This window comes from Gymnoscopelus microlampas (assembly GCF_963454915.1).
Source record: "Gymnoscopelus microlampas genome assembly, chromosome: 3".
Lineage (NCBI taxonomy): Eukaryota > Metazoa > Chordata > Actinopteri > Myctophiformes > Myctophidae > Gymnoscopelus > Gymnoscopelus microlampas.
In genome coordinates this window covers 42,944,006-42,965,107 of record NC_139940.1, presented here as the reverse complement: position 1 = coordinate 42,965,107, position 21,102 = coordinate 42,944,006, and the positions used below count along the sequence as shown (strand labels likewise).

Genomic DNA, 21,102 nt, shown 5'->3' with positions numbered 1-21,102 from the left:
ACGGGATTCGAACCTTAATTCGAGCATTAGCAGCCTAGGTGCCCGTACCACTACACCAGCGATCCGGGCAACGGATCTGCTACTTTTGATGCTTTTGTTATGATCAAGTAGGCGTTATTGACGAAAAAACACACAAAGTTAACATATGGAGAGATGAAGAGGTTTCTGCCCCGACGGTGGCGAAATGTCTCAGTTTAAGAGCAGTGGCAGCACCACCGGCAGGCATCAATACTTGATGAGGACCTTGCCTCACGTCACGCGGGGAGGAAGGAGGTTCAGCAGGGCCTATAATAGGATTAAAACTCGGTGCCCGCTGCTGCTGCTCGCATGGGAACCTCGGCTGACAACACAACGTGTCACAATCTACAGCGTGCTTAAAGGAAACCAAAACCTTTCAGACAAGACAGACAAGACAGCCAGGATGGATGATAAGGAACTGGAGCGGTGGGTCGAAGAGGATATCGTCATTGTCGGGCAGAAACCTTCTATCTCCATAATGAGGTTTCCACGCGACAGAGACGATATATAGGAATGAGAAAAGAAATCCTGCTTGATTTGTTGTGGTAGCTGTATACAGTAGCCTCGCAGTGAGGTACAGTACCATAGCCTTTAAGTACTGTATAACCAAGAGGCGGCTGGAAATGACAATGTTATCAAACTTTAATCAGAATTAATTATGCACCCCCTACTTTGTGCAGTGGGACTACAAGAATGGTGAATAATGCACAGCTCTTATAGCTGGTGTGAGGTGGTCTTCTTAGAAGACCCTACAGGGTGTACTGAGCCTCAGCCCAAGAGCTCGGGGGGGGGGGGGGGGGGAATTTCCGCTTTGTATTTCCTGTCAAAGGGCTTAGTCGTTCATGTCAATAACTATAAAGGAATATAGTTATTGACATAACTATATTCACCTTTTCACAAGTCTGCCTATGATTGCACCGGGGTCATACTATGTTCAAGTGAGACGTTCATTTGAGTCGGGTGGAAACAGGAAACCTCACAAAGCTGTTGTTAGGTTAAGTAGGTACGTATGTAGGTGATGCAGAATACATTTGGTCCCTCTAGTATGGAGAGTGGAGACATGGAGGTGGTTGTGCTCAGAACCAGAGAGAGAGAGAGAGAGAGAGAGAGAGAGAGAGAGAGAGAGAGAGAGAGAGAGAGAGAGAGAGAGAGAGAGAGAGAGAGAGAGAGAGAGAGAGAGAGAGAGAGAGAGATGCGTCACGTTTTGATCTCACCGCAAAGCGGGATGTTGCCTCCTGTAGTTCCAAACATTGGAACTTCCTCATTCCATTCTCACAATGGGAGTCTATGCTAGTGTCGTCACTCTCTTACTTATATCACGCTGGTTGTGCTGAGTGTACAGTGACACCCCTCCCTCCCTCCTTCTCTCCGTGTCCAGAGAGCTGACTACTACTGTACCAGTCCAGTGCTAATGAACACACAACAACACGTCTAACTGACACGCTAACGCCGCAGGCAGGGCCGTCATATGAGGCGACGCTGTGACAGGACCTCTGACGGACCACACACTCATCATGTTGCATGCACGTACACGTACACGTGCACGCACACATGCACATTTGTATTAATTTACTGGAATGGCAATTTTATGAATGCCATTTTTACAAATCGTTGTTTCATCGTACAATGGAAGTCAATGAGACACTAATTTTGGACTATTAATTTCAAATCAACTGCACAACGGAGCGATATATGTCACTAATTGGACTAGTTACACCATGACGATGTTAAAAAATTAGAGACCATCGGATATCAAATGATTGGCTTAGGAATGCGATAAAAGCCAAAAAATATCCATGAATACAAGGCTTCATGGGGTGTGTAATTGACAGAAAAGAAGATTTTTTTTGGGGTTAACTACTCCTTTAAGTACACAACCCATACCTCTATCAAAGTGTCCTATCACTTTCTCATGTTGGTCTACCATGCAGATTGGTCAAAATAACAGTAAATTACATTTTTTGAATTGCAGTTCCACAGACATTCTGAGGGCTAAATTACTGCAATTATACATTGTACGACTGCTTCAGAACGTTTCAGTATTCAACATTGGCTGTCTGTCGTATGCCATCATTATGATCAATCATTCGAACACCCACACAGGAATCTAATCTTTGCTCCATCTGTGTGGCATGGTTTCCATCACACACACACACACACGTTTGTATTACTATAGTTGTGAGGACATCAATATTTCAGGAAGCCGATTTTATGATTGATTTGGGATATTTTTTGACCGCAAGTCTAAAGCCGAAAAATAGCAGATCTACAAGCTCACAGATCGGCTATTTTCCGGTGTTTGACGTCGCCGCACAGCTAAGTATGAAATAGGGGGAAATCGACAACCCCCGACCCCTAAACCTGACATCTGAAAGTCTTATCCTAAACCTATACCTCAACCGGAATCTTAAACATCATAAACGTATCTCTAAAAAATATTTCAACCATAAAAAAAAACATTTTTCTCTAGGACTAGGAAAATGGTCCTCACAACGTCTATTCCTCAAATTCTACCATACTTGTGGGGACATTTGGTCCTCACAAGTGTAGTAATACAAACACACACACACACACACGCACATATTGTATGACAAGTAGAATTATGACTAAGGATCATAATAATGCAGCGGTCAGTAATGCAACGGGGCTTCAGCAGAGCAGTTAACACATGACATCAGGCTGAGCGATGATGTCCAAATAACGCCCAGAAGACAGAAGAACGTAACAGTATTATCGTCTCTGCAGTGTCGGGGTGGAAAACCTCTTATGTTCCAAAACATATGAGGATTACACTGTAGATTTCACTGGGTAACTTGGGCTGTGTTCAGCAACCTGCCTGCCTGCCAGTGGTGGATAGTAATCAAGTACATTTACTCAAGTACTATACTTAATTAATTTTGCAGGTACTTTTACTTGTTTTTGATACTATACTCCTAACTCCAATACATCTCAGAGGCAAATATTGTACTTTTTACCCCACAACAATTATTAGACATCTTTAGTTACCTGCTACTTTGCAGATTTAGATTATCAATAATTAATCAAAATATTAATACAAAAATCCACTTTTTTATAGCCGATCTAAATGCTCACAACATGACACATTGTAGACTGGCAATGTGTACAGTAAGTATAAACGGCTTGGTTAATGATCAATAATTATAATCCAATAATATAATATGATTCTGAATTGGGCATTCTGCATTTGACTTACAGGCCTTTGACTTGTAACAAAGTACGTTCCAAAAAAATCAGAGTAGTTTCTTCCACCACTGCTGCGTAAACAACGCATTTCCTTGCTATTGTTTGCTTTCACGCATCAGCCAGACAAAGCAGAGCTATCGTCTTGCGTCTGCAGCCAGCAGAGAGGTGAGGTGATACTGTACGCCATGTGGAAAGAACACCTCATCCTCCTTCTCTTCTCTTCTCTTCTCTTCCATGCTATCTGGTCTGTGCAGTGCACACACGCCTTTTGTGTGTCTGAGAGGTTCCTAAATAGCCGATGAACTGGCTGTGTGTGTGCTTACTACTAGGACACATCCTTTGTGCATGGCTCCTGAGACCAAACACCTCTAGCCGGGGATCATACGAATCTGCCAGTGCAAAAAAAAAATGGCCCTTGGCGATTTGGGTCTGGCACCACTCCATTGTGAATCCATTTCCTGATCCCGAAGTCTGGGGTGACCAATCAGGGCCCAGTATTCAAATATGGGAGACTGTAATTGGTAGTTAGTTGTAGGTCTAACCAATTGCGTCCAGAGCCATTGTTTTGATCCCGCCCCTTGGAAAAAAAACGTCCTCATAGAAGCACCAGACTATCCACGCAGTGATATAGTCTGGCTACGCAAGGCTAAAACACCTCCTCCTCGGACGGGTAGACCAGCGGTATATCCAACTTTTTTCTGGATCAGGGCCCACTTTGAGTGTTCGTGTTCGTGGCCCACCCATCTGACCACTTAACATGGCATGTTGTTGTGAATTTTAACGATCAATCCATCGATTGTGTTCCAACTTGGATCAATGGAACTAACGTAGTAAACTTTAAATTCCTAATTATCAATATCACAATGAAAACTCTTTTTTCAAGGTTTTAAAGAAAAATATACCAAGACATTATAAAAATATATTATTAGTAGTATATTAATGATCATAAAAACTGGATAAGAGTGACAGAGGGAGGGGCCAATGGGGGGACAGAGGGAGGGGCCGATAAGAGTTCAACTGCACGGTTTTGTGAAAGCACAGACCAAGGTGGCATAGTGTACAGTCGGTACATTCAATTCAATTGTATTACACTGCCAAATCACAACAACTTGTCTCAACACACTTTGCATGTTGAGCAGAGAAAGGACAAATGTCCCACGACCAACAGTTTGGCTTTGGCCAGTGTGGCGTTTGGGGAGGTGGAGGAGGAGTGGTAATACTGGTGCACAGACTGAGATTACGTTATTACCTTCCCTGTCTGCTCTGGCCTGCTGTCAGCCTCTGGACTGCAAACAGCTCTGTGGACGTCTGCATTTCTATAGCCCCCTTTATCCAAAGCACTTTTACAATGTTTCTTACATTTACCCATTCACGCACACACACACAGGCAAGCAGGTGTAATGTACAGCAGGTGCAATGCAAGCAGGTGCAATGCACAGCACCCACAGCCACAATACTAGAGGGAGTGTAAACAACGCTCTGGTGCCACCCACCCATAAAACAAATATGGGTATATTCACCTTCTACAGCACTGCCACCCAAGTGTGGAATGCCCTGACCCCATCCCTCAAAAAATATAGATCACTGGCTTCCTTTAAAACAGCCCTGAAAATGCACCTTTCAGAAGGCCAAAGGGGGAGGTAGCTATCACCTCTCCCTTAGCCATGCAACTCCCCCACCCTTTCTTTACCCCCACCCCCTTTCCCCCCCCCTAATCTGTACATATAGTGTTTTATATTTTGTGATGATATTGAATGTTTTGGTGCTATTTTATATGTTGATGAATTGAATACATAGGACCCCAATGGAAATAAGACCGCAAGGACGTTTTTGGTGTTATCCTTTTAGACAAAGTGTTTGACTGTACTCGTGTTGTTTCTAAATTTCTGTCTAATAAAATATTCAATAAATCAATCAAACCAACCTGCTCCATTAGGAGCAGTTAACCTGACCTGAGGCCGATTCTACAAATGTCTTCTAAATCAGTAACAGTAAAACAGTTTTCTGAAACACTTATATTGCTATAATATCAGTTGTTCTCAAACTTTGTCATGTCAAGGACCCCCAAAATTATATCTATCTGGGCCGCGGACCGACATCTCACAAATATTTAGTTGCAAAGATTTAAGTTACAAATGTTCCCTTAAAAAAAATTGTATATTCAAAGATTTGCACACATTTTCATGATTTAATAATAATTTAATAGCCAAAAGTATAAAATAACAGTTAAAGTGGTTAAAATCTAACCCTAACCCTAACCCTTAATGAGTTACAAGCCTCTCTTGACGTTGCGTCGGCTGCGCATACAGTATGAAGCCAAGTGGTTTCAGTAGTGTCTTGCTCAAGGACACTTGGACAAAAAGCGCAGCCTAGAGTGGAAAAGCAGGTTTCTAACCGGGAGGTTGAAGGTCTCAATCCCTGGGAATTACATCTTCCTCAGCAACTGCCACAAGGTACTTGTTGTAACCCCACAATGGCTCTATTGGCGCTCAGTGGCCCAACACAACAAAATAAAATCTCATGACTCAAAATGTTATGATTATGTTTCGGTATTGTCATGATTCTAAACTTGTTGCTGCTGTTCTACATACTGTACAGCCAGCCAGTTGAATACATCACAGATTCAGGCTTTGAACCTTTGATTTTATGACATTTTTAAGACCATTCGTGTCTATGGAAGATGCTTTTGAAAATCTACTCTATTGCTAGTTTGACCACTTCAAACACTCTTTAAACTTAAAATGACCAATAACCAAAAACAGCCGATCAACAGTACATGCTCGCAACACGTGTTGTGAGCTTGTAGATTGACTATTTGTTGATGCGCGACATGCTTTCATAGAAGGCGAGTCGACTGAGAACTTTAATACAGGAACACTAGAAGACAGTGTGTGCTTGTACTGTGCAGTTCCCAGCCATGTATGAATGTGGGCCAACGCTGCTGAGAAAGTATATATGCATGCTATAATTCAACTTCTCCCGGATATAGACGGGGAAAAAAGAAGGGGGGAAAAAATGGAGACACTGGAGACTCTCATACATTCCATTAGAAACTTTATAACTGCCGCTGTGTTAAAAATAACCAATTGGTTTCTTGGCCCGCAACAACACAAATATGCTTCCGTTGCTATACAAAGTCTTTGTGTGCCTTTCACAAGTCAGAAAGAAACACATATGGGAAATGGAATGGGAATTATTGTGGCGGCTTAGCATAATAGAATGTCACCTTATGTCTGAAGTGATGACAGGGTGTTTCCGAAAACACATTTACAAATCTCGTCGCTGGTCGAGTGGAAACCACATATATCCCAAAATGTGACTTTTCAGGATTCAAATTCAAAACCATCAAAAGTAGCAGATCTGCAAGCTCAAAACGCGTCGCTTCGCGCCGCGTTTCGAGCTTGCGGATCTGCTACTTTTGATGCTTTTGTGTGACGCTGTAGAACGATCAAGTTGGACGTTCATTTACGAGAAACACACGAAAAGTTAGATTATGGAAATAAGAGGTTTCTGTCCCGACAACAGCAAAATATGCAAGCGGCAACATAATGACATACATAACATAGTATTGCTCTTAAAATCCAAAGGGAGACTGGGCTCTTTGTGCTGCCCATGCACTGTATAACCCCCATTTTCACTTCAAATGTAACAACAGCAACGCTGAAATACCTGGAGGAGGTAGAGTAAGACCTGAGTGTTGTTCTGCATAGAATACATCACAAAACAGGATGGTTGTATACCACTTGCAATTCAAATAAGGGACAATATTTGTACTCAATTTGATGAATTGAGTACAAAGGACCCCAATGGAAACAAGCCATAGGCTTTCTTGGGTTTAAAATCCTCTTAGCAGACCTTGTATTGAATAAGACAAGTCTTTTAGCTTCCAAATAAGGGAAGATTCCTTATTTCAAGGGACGGTTAGCAACCCTAGAAGGACATCACGCCATTGCAGGTTTTCAGCATGATGACATTGATGTCACGGTGCATTTTCTCTCCGCTTCTTCAAAAGCGTGGCTCTGCAGGATGTTCGGTTCCATTTGTACGCTCTCTTGAGTTACAGACCCATAAGGGGTCCATTTGGATCCCTGATGGTGGTCCCCAGGACACCCGACAGTGTCTTGTAATCGGTCTTTGCTCGAGCGCATCTGCATAATTTGGCATCATGAACTCTCTGGCTGTTCGCTTTGAAAGGAGTTGGGCGAGCTAGCCTGGAGATATTGTGAGTTAGAATTCCTCTTGCACGGAGACTAATTAACATCAGCGCTGGAATCAAATATTCCAACAGCCAACTGATGGCCCAGATAGGAGTCCATTATTAGAAGCAGCATGCAGATCACCGACCGCCGAGGAACCAGAGCAATCTGGGAGAAAACTACTTACAGCACTTACTAGGCAGTAACTAGTTGCTAAGTAATATATTACTGCAACATTAATACTTTCCCCAGTAACTAGTAGTGTAACTAAAATTGCCAAAACTATAATAACATGACCTGAGGCCGATTCTACAAATGCCTTCTAAATCAGTTGTTCTCAATCTCAAGTTCTCAAGCTTGCAAATCTGCTATTTTTAAATAGCCAACGCAAAAATATAAAATGACACAGATGCTTTCCCGGTTTTAATGGGATATTACAATTATGTTTTTGAGTTACTAATGATCGCAATTTGTTTTCGACCATTGATTGATTGATTGATTAAATATTTTATATTGACACATGTTTACAAGTACAGCAGTTACAATGTGTTGAAAAATAAGGCAAACGGATGCGACACAAAAAAAGCCAAAGGCTTGTTTCCATTGCAAATAAGATAAGACTATATTTAAGCCTATAATTTATACTCCATAGCAGGAGAAAAATAACAAATCTACAAGCTATCACCACTTTGATATGATAACAAGTAATAAGTAATGAAACATTACTATTTACAGGATTAACAAGTAACTAGTGACCTATTATTCTTGTTGAGTAAATTGCCCAACATTGATAGCGCTGCAATCACCTGCAGAGAATAGCCTATTAAAAAGCAGGCTCAAACACAGTGGAGTATAATGACTTGCCTTACTAAAGGTGCAAAGTAATTCTGCTTTAGCGTCCGTCACCATGTCTGAGGCTGTGAATAGAGAAGCTTCTCTATAATGAATAGAGAAATTGTTCCTCTGCACAGAATGTACTGGATGGCTTTTCAAGGTCTTGGCTAAATTGCTCCAGAACTATAACTCTAATAGCCTTTATCACGACGCAAAGTGATTGGCCAACGTTTATGACCATTAGACCAGTGATTCTCAACCTAGTTCATTTCAAGGACCCCCCTGGTTTGGTTATGCATCAGGCCAGTGATGGAATAAGTACTACAATTGTTTTACTCAAGTAAAGTATAAATACCCTATTGCAAAATATAGTCTCACTTTGTTACAAGTAGAAGTTCGGTATTCAAAATGTACTTGAGTAAAAGTAATTTTTACAAAAAAAGAGTATCAAAATATACTTAAAGTACCAAAGGTAGAAAGTACTCCTTTTGCAGAAGGTCCCATTTCACATGTTTTCAAATGTATAAAATGTATACAAATCCTTTGAAAATAGCAGTTCTACAAGCTCACAATATAGTAATATACAGGTCTGAAGTGGTTTTCTAATAATGAAAATAGTAAAAAGTACAATATTTGCCTCTGGGATGTCGTGGGTGGAATAGAAGTAAAAGTATTGGATATTGGAAATACTAAAGTAAAAATAGTACAGTACTTGAGTAAACATACTTAGTTACTTTCCACCACTGACATCAGGCCCCATTTGGCCCCATTTGTTTGACCTCCAAACTGTAAAATCCTCAGAGTTCATTTAACTCTGAGAGTGTAGAAGTGGACTACACTCCAAATGCACCCTTGCATACAAAATGTACTGGCTTTCAAGGTCTTGGCTGAATTACACTATATCTATAACTCCAAATAGCCGTCACGATGTGAACTGATTGGCCAAATTTTACGACCATTAAGACAGCCCGGGTCCCTTAGGAGTGATGGAGAGCTCCCGAGGGGCCCTTTTTAAAAGCTCCATGTCTTCCAGGGGGAGGCGAACGTTCTCGCCTCCCTGTCTGCCAGCCAGTGAGTCAGCCCTACCTTCTATCTACCTTCCAGCCAAGCCCTTTGGATGTGATGTGATGGGGAAGGTGTGTAAGACAGAGAGGCTTAATCCATTAAGACCGGGAACGCATTTGTGTCATTTTAAGATTTATTTGGATATTCAAGAATAGCAGATATACAAGCTCATAGCAAGACACAGAGTGCCGTGCTATGAGCATGTTGATCCGCTATTTTTTTTAAATCTTGGCAATTTGCGCAAATCTGTGAATATATATATCTCTGCTGTCCAAAATGTTTATTTTTCAGGAAATTAGGAGGTTTTGTTAATCAATGATAAGAACAGCTAAATGGACCTCCACGCTAATGAGGTTGGAGGTCAAAAGGGGGTGGAGACTGGAGTCAGCAAAACCAGCTAACTCCACCCCCCTTTGTTGGAGTTAGCTGGTTTAGCAGAAAGTTTGAGGATCCAATGGAGTTAGCTGGTTTTGTCAGAAGCGCTTTTTACTTTTAATTGGTTCAATATTTTTTCTTATCAACACACAGACGTAAAGGGTGTTCAATAGCACTGATTTATGGAAAAGAATGTTGGTTTCTGCCGGACAGCAACGAATAAAGCGAACATTTATAACTTCAATATTTGCTTCTGGGGGTCCCTGGAACAAAATATTTTGAGATGGGGGTCCGCGGCCAAATATATATCATTGTGGGGGTCCTTGACATGGAAAAAGTTGGAGCACCACTGATATAGCAACATACTGTTAGGATTTACAAAACATTTTTTGATGTATTTGGCCCGCGGACCCCCAACTCAAAATGTTTTGTTCCAGGAACCCCCCACGAAGCAAAGATTCGAGTTAAAAATGTCCGCTTAAAAAAATATGTATTCAAAGATTTGCAAATGTTTTCACGTTTAAAAAAAAAAAAGCAGATCTACAAGCTCGTAGTGCAGCACTCTGTGCCACACTATGAGCTTGTAAATCTATACAAAATAATGGTTATAGCTCAAATCTAAAATGACACAGATGCGTTCCCGGATTGAATGGGTTAAGACACGCTAATGGCTAAATTGGCAGAGTTCCTCAACAACTGCGTGCACTCAGTATACTTGGTGCGAGTGCCCCCCCCCCCCGGCCGATACCTCAGCCCACCTCATCACCTCACAGTAGGGGGTTCTCTCCTGACTGGAGCTGGCAGCCAGCCGCCAGTGCGCTCGGATCATGATCAAAACGCTGCATCCACGGAGCCGAATCATAACCCAACAATAGAATATTACAAGGGGAGTTTTTTCTTTGATGCTGAAGTGCTAGCATGGATTAAAGCTTAAGCAAAACTCTCAAACGGAAACAAAAACTTTGAGTGGCCAAGACCCAAATGTGTGATTTTTGGAAATAATGAACACAATATGTAGAATGATGATGCCAGGTGAAGAAAATGTAGATCACTGGCTTCCTTTAAAACAGCCCTGAAAATGCACCTTTCAGGAAGCCAAAGGGGAGGTAGTTATCACTTCTCCCTTAGACAGGCGAAGACCCCCACCCCCCCCACCCTTTTCTACTCTGTACATATAGAGCACCGAAGTCTGACGTCATTTACGCATCCTACCTGGGTCACGTTTTTTCCCCCATTCTGAATCCCCATAGAAGTGTTTAATATTGCGTCAAATAAGAACTGTGTTCCAAAAATAAACAAATGATCCCGGCGGTTTGACTCTTATGGATATGAAGCATCAACTGACGGTGAGAAAACGCTAATGTTACTTCCACCAAATTAGTTACAATTTCGCCAGAAACAGACTGTATTTAATATGAGTGACTGACTATCATAAAAGATGCAGAGCCACCTCCCTGACAATATCGGCGAGACAGTTTGTTTATTTTTGAACCACAATTCTTATATGAGACGATTCGAAGATGACCCAATGTTATTCTCCATAGAGAAATTACTTCCGCGAGTGACCCAGTGGATGAACGAGTGACATCAGGACTTCTGTACTTGAGTGTTTTATATTGTGATGATATTGAATGTTTGGTGCTATTTTATATGTTGATGAATTCAATACCTAGGACCCCAATGGAAACAAGACTGCAAGGACATTTTCGGTGTTATGCTTTTAGACAAAGTGTTTGACTGTACTCGTGCTGTTTTCACATTTCTGTCTAATAAAATATTCAAAGGTACAGTACAGTAGTTCTCGGGGGGTGAGAGAGTCTAGTTATATACCCGGATAAGAGAGGAACTTGCTTGTGTGTGTGACAGGAACAAACTGTACCCAAAACAATAGTATACCAAGTCTGTGCCACCACCACCATGCCACCTTCTATGATCATTCAGATGGTCAGAACAAATAGTCTGGACTGAGTAACTACAACAGTGTCTCTTCCAGACATAGGACGCAGTGTTGATTTAGTCGACTAAAACTATGACGAAAAATGTTCATCGACTAAAAACGAAAGAAAAACGTGGAAAAAAAACTAAGCTACGATGATAAAACTTTAACTAAGTATATTGACAATGCTGACAGCAAATAAAAACTAGAGTAAAATGTCAGGGAGGGACTAGTTGAGAGGAGATCCAAACAAAGAAATTTTGTTTGTTTGCACTCGGGTGTTGGACTCTGAAAACAGAAGATCTACAAGCTCACAACGCATCACACTTTGCGAGCTTGTAGATCGGCTATTTTCAGCATGCAACCAAGTGTATAATCAGCCATTACGACGCCATCAAGGCACCGCCAACATACATTTTAGTCGACTAAATCAACTGTAGATTTAGTCGACACTCGACAATAATCTTATGATGTTTAGTCAACTAAAACTAGACAAAAACTAAAACATTTCAGATGACTAAAATATGACTAAAACTAAATGGAATTTCTTTCAAAAGACTATGACGAAAACTAAATCAAAATTTGCTGTCCAAATCAACACTGATAGGAAGTCACAGAAGAGAAGGACATTTTTGTTGTTGTCGTCGTCGTTGTGTGGAGTGGGGAAGCTAGTCTACATCTTGTAAGCTGACCTTAATTCTATCAAGCCCCCATGTTGTGCCGTGTGTAGCAGTTGTAAGTGCATTAAAGCTGGCTGGATCCAGCAGCAGCAGCCCACCACTATACGGCATAAACTGCTTCTGTCGAGCCGTAATTGGATATTCAAACCCTGGACTCATTAGTAGGAAATACCAGTCAAGTAAACACGGTTATTGTTGTGGCCTCTTCATATTGCAATCACAATTGCAAAGCCATTAGAAACCGCCTCGGTTACAATTCTGATAATTATATATGTATTATATTTGTTTCTTTTCCGGCCTCCATTATTATAAGCACGAATAACGCAAATGATAAATGGCTCGCCCACTCTGAGTGCTTTTGCAGAGGAGGGTCAGATCGTAGTGTACAGTCCTCGTAGTGAAGTGATCTCATGGTTGAGGTTCTGACCTCTCGTTTCCAGAAAACCGGCGCTCATAACTGAAGCCACTGCATTCATTTGAATGCAGGGCACAGCCTATATCCCATTGAAACCAGGAACGCATCTGTGTCATTTTAGATTTGAGCTATAACCATTATTCTATACTTTGGCTATTCTTTGGCACTCGGTGCCACGCTATGAGCTTGTATATCTGCTATTTTTGAATAGCCAAAGTATAAAATAATGGTTATGGCTAAAAATCTACAATGACACAGGTGCATTCCCGGATTGAACGGGATATAAATACATATACAGTACTGTATGCAACACATACCATTTATATAGAATAATACACAGGGGGCGTGCACTCTGCGTGGATGCAACGCTTTAACCGTACATGGTGTAGGCGTTATGTACGGTTACTGTAGCAGAGGGAAGGAAAATAAATCGCACAGCTGATATAAACTGATGGCTCTTATGAAGATAGGCTTCACCTCAAACTACTTCCCGTATTTTGCTACAACAGGGTCACTGTGATTGGACGCTCAACCAGCATACAGGGGACTCACTCTTTGCCTCTCGGTGAAGACTGACCACATGAACGCTAGCATCCCTATAGGCATGTAATAATAGGCGAAAATAGACAAACGTTTGGTGAAAAGAAGCGAACAGTCAGTGAAAAATAACAGCAACCGTTGTGGGCTTGTCGATTGGCTAACAAAGTACAGTATATACCAGGGGTATAGGAAACCTTAGGCACGGGTGCAAACATTGGCACAGGTGAGGGTGATCACTGGCACAAGTGTGAGAGAGAGATTTTTTCTTTTAAAATCAAGTTAAAGTTAAATTAAATCCCCTCACATCTGTATGCAAATTCCATTCTGCACATAATTCTACATTCATACAAACTCCTATAACTCTGACTGGGGAGGGAGTCTGGGAGATGGGTGGGTTATTGATCTGAATCTAATGATCATGATATCCTGAAGTGAAATAAAATAAAGGTTGTAAATATGCATATGGACAATCAAAATATGTTGTAAATATATTTTGATGTGGTGTCATAATTAAACATAATGTTGATTTGGCACACTGACAATCAAGAAAGAAACTGGTTTAGCCAACATACAGCAGAGAAGACTCTGACTGCACTGCTGATATTTGGCCATGTCTTCTGTCAACACTCATCTCCTTCCCTCTCCAGACTACACCACTTATCCACACTCCTCTTTCCTCACACCCTTCCATCTCTCCCTTTAACACACACACACACACACACACACACACACACACAAGGCGTTGACACACACATGGGGAAAGTGGTGTGTGTTGTTCCCACTCTGTGTCCCTGTGGGGTGGTCCTCTCCTCTCCAGAAGCCCACCAGCAGTGATAAGGTACTGTACCACCAATGTGACGCAGCAGCACAGCCTGACTGCCTTCACAACACACAGTAAAACACCTAGAATCCATTAAACACCTTTACACCCAGCATCCATCCATTTCACCACAAAACAAGGGACATGCTATCTGTGTCAGCAAGGAAGGGGATGGGCAGAGGGAGTGTGTGCGTGTGCATGTGTGTGTGTGTGTGTGTGTGTGTGTGTGTGTGTGTGTGTGTGTGTGTGTGTGTGTGTGTGTGTGTGTGTGTGTGTGTGTGTGTGTGTGTGTGTGTGTGTTTTGTATTACTATATTTATGAGGGCCTTTCTGAAATAATTCCTGGTCCTCGCGAGAAACACATGGGTGATTATGGTTAAACATTTATAATTCTTTTACATTCAGGTTTTAATGTAATCTTAGTTGTGCATCGCTGTCGCGCACACCCAAAACAGTCGATCTACAAGCTCACAACAACTACGTCATAGCTGTGCCACACATTGTGGTGTGAGCTTGTAGATCGGCTAATTTTGGGGGCGAGACAGACAAGCGGCACACGATTGAACTCAGGCTTTAGCGGTGCTGTCATTCATGGCTTCATACTGTATGCGCCGCCGACGCAACGTCAAGAGAGGCTTGTTTTGGAAAAAGTGCGGATGAGACCGTTAAGGAGTTATACGGACACAACAAGCTCCCGCCCCCTTTTTCTTCTTCTTCTTCTAATGCTGCTCCTCCTCCCGAGTACCACTTCCTCCCTCTCTGCCCTCCTGGGACCCCCTCGTCACATCCTCTCTCCGTCTTCACGCAGCGCGCCGCCTTCTGAGCTTGCAGATCGGGGCTATTTTTAGCGCACGACACATTGGCACGCGAAGTGCCAGCCAAGTAAGTATAGATCTAGTATTAGTCAGGTGGGCCGGCCTACAGTATGTCCACCTATAGCATGGGTGCTCGCCAACCCCCCCCCCCCCCCCCCCCCCCAACACACACACACACACACACACACACACACATCAAAGAAACACGCATACAATCTTATACTCATACTATGCCAACATGTCGTGCCAGTGTGCCAATGTGTTTCAGTGCTTTAGTGCACGTTGCAACAACGGCAGGGTATATATAATGTACGGCACTGCATGTGTACAGGATGCTGCTACAGTATGTGTTTTTTGGTGAGTATATATACCGTTCAATCTCCACGACATGCATTACTCCACTCGCACTGTCAGTCTCTCACTCTCACACACACACACACACACACACACACACTCACGCGCCGCACACTAGAGACAAGGGGGATATACACACACATGCACCGATATACTGGGAGCGCGGCGGTAGGGGGGGTGGGACGGGGGGGTGACAGTGAACGAGGGAGACATGACTAAACGAGCGCTAATCTCAGTCACTCTTCTCTTACCTTACTGCAGAAGAACAGCTCACCTAGATGCCTCAGAAGAGAAGACTAGCACCACAATACTCTATCCCTGCAAACCGGCTCAAAACATCTCCCCGCGCTAGCTCTCTGTCTCTCTCTCTCTCTCTCTCTCTCTCTCTCTCTCTCTCTCTCTCACTCTCTCTCTCTAGCTCTCTCTCTCTAGCTCTCTCTCTCTCTCTCTCTCTCTCTAGCTGCCCTAGCAGGCTGGCAGCGAGGATGAGATTGTACTATGAGCAGAAGGGGGGTGAAACCTGAGGGGGGGAAGGAGAGGAAATATCAGGAGGCTGTGTGTCGCAATCCTTTCTGGCACAGTGAGCATTGTGTTCGGTGTGTGTGTGTGTGTGTGTGTGTGTGTGTGTGGGGGGGGGGGGGGGGGCATTATAAACGGGGTGTGACGCAGCAGACGGAAGGTAAAGGAATCTCCTTTTTTGTGTGTTTGCGTTGCGTTGCATGGTGCTCCTGTTTCACAGAGAATGGTACGGTCCGAGAGGAGTTTGAGGAAGCAGGTTGTGGCATCATCACCAGCCGAGGCTGCAGCAGCATTCAGCAGCAACACAGGCTAAAGCTAGCGGAGGGCTGTGGATGGTGCAGTCTCTGTGACTGTGTGTGTGTGTGTGTGTGTGTGTGTGTGTGTGTGTGTGTGTGTGTGTGTGTGTGTGTGTGTGTGTGTGTGTGTGTGTGTGTGTGTGTGTGTGTGTGTGTGCGCGTGTGCGGAAAAAGTACTGACATTTTTTACGTAAGTAAAAGTGTCAATACCACAATGTGGAATTACTCTGTTACAAGTAAAAGTCTGGTGTTCAAAATGTACTTGAGTAAGAGTACAAAAGTGTTGGTATACAGTTTTCAAATAATTGTAGTGGAGTAAAAGTATAATATTTGCCTCTGAGATGTAGTGGACTAGAAAATGAAAATGAAAATTGGACATACTCCAGTCAAGTGAAAATACCTCAAAATTGCACTTACTTTTTTTTATATTGTTGTATACTGGCTGCCATTGTGCCAAAGGCAAATTTCCATTTGATGATTAATGGACAATAAAGTCCACACACAGATGCTTTCGTGGTTTTAATGGGTTAAAACAGCATCAAAATCTATTTAACTACTTTAACCCATCGGCTGATTGAAAATAGAGGATCTTATTTTCCAGCACCAAATACATATTCCACGGCCAAATACATATTCATTTGGGGGTCCTTGACATGGACAAGTTTGAGAAGCACAGTTTGGAGAACAGCATCACAGCACTGGAGAAACCTGGGCTCCAGGCCATAGTAGCCCTGCTAGGATGAGTAGCACCACCACCACCACCTCCACAGGGGATGGAAGTCACTTCTAATGTGCCAGGTTGTTCAACACCAAAGGCTCTGTTCCACCGCATGGTACGGTACCAGCTCCAAAGCAAACTGAAATATACGCAACGACATCCACAATGGGTGCTGAGGCCCAAAAAAAAGGCTAAGTATTGAGAAAAGTACTGCCCGTGCTCCAGCTATACGTGGAAAAGAACCAATTTATTTGCAAAACATGACAACGTTTCGACCCTCTTCTAGGGATCTTCAAGTAAAAAATTGCCCAGAAGGCAGCGTGTCGTGGGTTGGAGTCCCGATCCCTACGGCCTTTGCTGCGTGTCACTCCCGATCTCTCTCTCTATTTCCTGTTAGCCTACTGTCCTATCAATATTAAAGGCATAAAAAGACCAAAAATAAATCTTTTTATGGACTTAAATGGACCAGAAGAAGATCCCTAGAGGGTGGAAACGTTTTCGTGTTTTGCAAATAAAGTGGTTCTTTTTCCAAGTAGCTGGAGAGGGTGGACTCACTGTCCACCCTCTCCAGCTACTTTCTCACTGTGACGTTTCTCAGTCTCACTGTTATGTGTGCCAGCTCCACTCAACACAACTCAACTGGCTTCAGGTAGCAGTTACTGCAGTACCCCCCCCCCCCCCCCCCCCCCACCTCCATAGACAGTAAGCTGGTCGCCATAGCGACGTCCGTCCAACCTTAAGTCGTAAGTCGATACTTTAGCCTTAAGTCCATCAGCTCTGTTGACAGGTTCCATTTACAGTACCCATGTTGTTGTTTTTTGTTATCTGTAGCGGTCCAGTACGTTCAAGGGCGCAGAGGCCATTTTTGAATGGGGGAGGGTAACTTGACCACCCCCCCTGCCACCGCACACCGTATTCCGTCTGCGTCTTTGGACAATGTCCGCTCACATTAGTTGTGTTCCGTGAGTGGATAACCTTTGTCACCCAATATATTTATCACACCGAAATGTTCATCTTCATGTACAAATGTAATGAAATGAAATGAAATGTACTTTATATTAACATGATCGCTTGCATTACCAACAAAAAGACGCCGCAGTGCCATCAAAAAGACGTAGTTTTGTTTAGTTTTTTTGCTGAATTTGCCATGCATCGGCGGCAACGCTTGTCCAAACTCCACACAAACTATTTTGCTTTATAAAATTACACACACCTGCGATGCGCACCATAATTAAGGCCCTTCTTTGCAGCAGGTGTTGGTAATTTAAAAAAAGCAGCTTCTGACAGGCTCACAGGCAGAAGGAACATAATGTATGCATGAACCATTCAAGTGGCAGAATGACATGTGGTTAACACATTCACTGCCGGGAAATAACTCATTAATTAATCCACCACTTACTAATCTTTCGAGACCCCCAGACATTCTTTTTCAATAAAGATGTAAAATTGTAACCCCGATCTTCTGTTCATTAGTTATCAGCAGTGGTGGAAGAAGTACTCAGATATTTTACTTAAGTAAAAGTAGCAATACCACAATATAAAAATTACTCTGTTACAAGTAAAAAGCCTGTGTTCAAAATGTTACTTGAGTAAATGTAACATATGTATAAAATAGGGCTAAAATGGTTTGTGTATGTTTCATAATATCATAATTTCTATCTGAAAAGTAACTAGTAACTAAAGTTGTCAAATAATTGTAGTGGAGTAAAAGTACAATATTTCCCTCTGAGATGAAGTGGAGTAGTAGTAAAAGTATTGGAAATTGGAAATACTCAAGTAAAGTACAAATATCTCAGATAAATGTTTTTTTATAAATCTGATAACACTAGTCCGGACGGGCTGGATTATTTTTTAAGATCACATGATTTCCGGGTGTATTCTTCTTCAGGAGTAGGATGACTCACAGGTTGCGGAAGAGCGCCCTCTATCGTAATCACTGAAAACACCACATTACGTCTATAGATGTCAATGGCAGTCAATGTGTTTGTGTTAATAACTGCTGATGTTGTCCCGGGTCCCTATGGAACTTTTTAATTTTAAGGACCCCCCCAGTCTGATATGTACTAGGCCACGGACCCCCATTTGAAACACAAATATTTTTGGAAAAGTCAATGGGAAAAATGCATCGAGTATTTACTTCCGGCACCAGGAAGTGGCGGAACTGCGACACTCTATTGAGTTACCGCCCTGTAAGGGTCCATTTGGTTCCTGACTATCAATCATTTAGATCAGTGGTTTTCAAGGACCCCCAAATTGACACTTATTTGCCCACGGACCCCCGTTTGAAAAGATATGCCAGGGACCCCCATAATAGAAGATTTTTTTACGGCTCTAGCAGTGATTCTCAAACATTTGAATTTCAAGGACCCCCAGTTTGACATGCATTAGTCTACGGACCCCCATTTAATGCCATTTCTATCTCTGGGACCCCAATTTATATTGTAAAATCAATGTTAATTTAACTCTGAGAGTGTACAAATGGAACCAAATGGACCCGTTAGGGTCCATTTGGTTCCATTTGTATACTCTCTGAGTTACAGACACATACTAAGACCCTATGATAAGGGTCCATTTGGTTCCTAAATATCCATCATTTAGCTGAGGACCCCCTGGAACCCCCTCAAGGACCACTGGTGGTCCCTGGACCACCGGTTGAGCACCACTGATTTAGATGGGGACACCTCTGGGGGGGTCCCCGGGCCCTACTTTGAGAACCACTGACCTATACAGTCAACGCAGGGACCGCTCGTTATTTGTGTATGCACAATGGGAATGACAAAAATGGTGGCTATAGTATAATATTATATTGGTCGTAAGTTTGATCCCCTTTTTGCTGACTTGCCTCCAAAACTTGGACGGAGGTTCTTGGCGTGGAAGGAGAAAGCCATTATACAGCCATCTTAGCCCCCTCTGTGTGGAATAGCCTACGGAAAGTCGTGAAACTTAATGAGCTGCTTCCCGCTCACTGCGGCCGATGCATCTGTTGGAACAGGGGTTTTTAAATGTGAATCTCAGTACTTTGAATAAGCTGTTGTATTGTTCATAATATATGGTGTGGCTTTGTGATTTACATTCCCATTGTACTTTACCAGTGGTGGAAGAAGTAGCCTACTCAGATATTTTACTTAAGTAAGAGTAGCAATACCACGGTGAAGAAAATATTCTGTCAAGTACTTGAGTAAATGTACTTAGTTACTTTACACCATTGTACTTGTACTAATTGTAAACTGTGACTTGTAATTCTAGGCTGTTAACTACTTGGACTGTTCACAAGGATTTCTGATGGGGGGAATGAGTTCAACACACACGCACGCACGCACGCACGCACACACGCACACACGCACGCACGCACGCACGCACACACACACACAAACCCTCCGTGAAATGTCACCCATTCAATCCAGGGAACTGTATATGTCATTTTAAGATTTATTTGGCTATTCAAAAATAGCAGATATACAAGCTCATTGCGCGCCGAGTGCCACGCAATGAGCTTGTGGATCTGCCATTTCTTTTTTTAATTGGGAAAATGTGTGAAAATCTATAAATATATATAATTCTAATGCGAACATTTGTAACTCAAATCTTTGCTTTTGGGGATTTTACAGATGTCTTCTAAATCCTAATAGTTTGTTTTTTTTAAACTTACTTATCAGTGGTTCTCAAACTTTTTTCATGTCAAGGACCACCCTCAAAAATGTATATATAACATTCAAAGATTTGTTTACATTTTCACAATTTTTCAAAAAAATAGCAGATCTACAAGAGCCAAATAAATCTTAAAGGCACAGATCCGTCCCCGGATTGAATGGGTTAAAGAGAAAGTGAACACTGTGAAAACTCAAAATGGACTGGAGTTTTGCAGCGATTTGTGAATTGTAGTAGTTGGATGAGTATTATGTGTCTCTCAGGTAAACACCCACACGGCTGTCATAGAGGAGGAGGAAGGCATCAACAGCCAGCGGATCGAACAGCAAAGTCACGACTGTCTGCCTGTCACACACCGCACACAATACCAATGGCAGTGTGACACATCTCCTTTTGTTCCCCGTCTCCATCTGTGTCCCAGTCTGCTCTTTCTGCCTTCACTTCCTCTCTCTACTCTCTTTGTCTGCTTTCTGTCCCCCAGTATCAACAACTAAAAAGCAGTGGTGTAAAGCATCTAAATACATTTACTCAAGTACTGTACTTAAGTATTTTGAGGTATTTTTACTTTACTGGAGTATTTTCAATTTTCAGTACTTTTACTTTTACTCCACTACATCTCAGAGGCAAATAGTGTACTATTACTCCACTACAATTATTTGAAAACTTTAGT

General features: G+C 42.4%; 1 protein-coding gene across 3 annotated transcripts in view; it reads right to left on the bottom strand.

Moving 5' to 3' along the window:
* cdk14 (cyclin dependent kinase 14) overlaps positions 1-15,616 on the bottom strand; it is a 210,680-nt gene extending 195,064 nt beyond the window's left edge. For 2 of the 3 annotated variants that reach the window (XM_084051514.1, XM_084051516.1), the window contains exon 1: positions 15,503-15,583. The gene's annotated coding sequence lies outside the window, so the exon portion shown is untranslated. Of the gene's footprint in view, positions 1-15,502 lie in introns of all 3 variants that reach the window. The other variant, XM_084051515.1, reaches the window with a different exon arrangement.
* Positions 15,617-21,102: the final 5,486 nt, after the last annotated feature.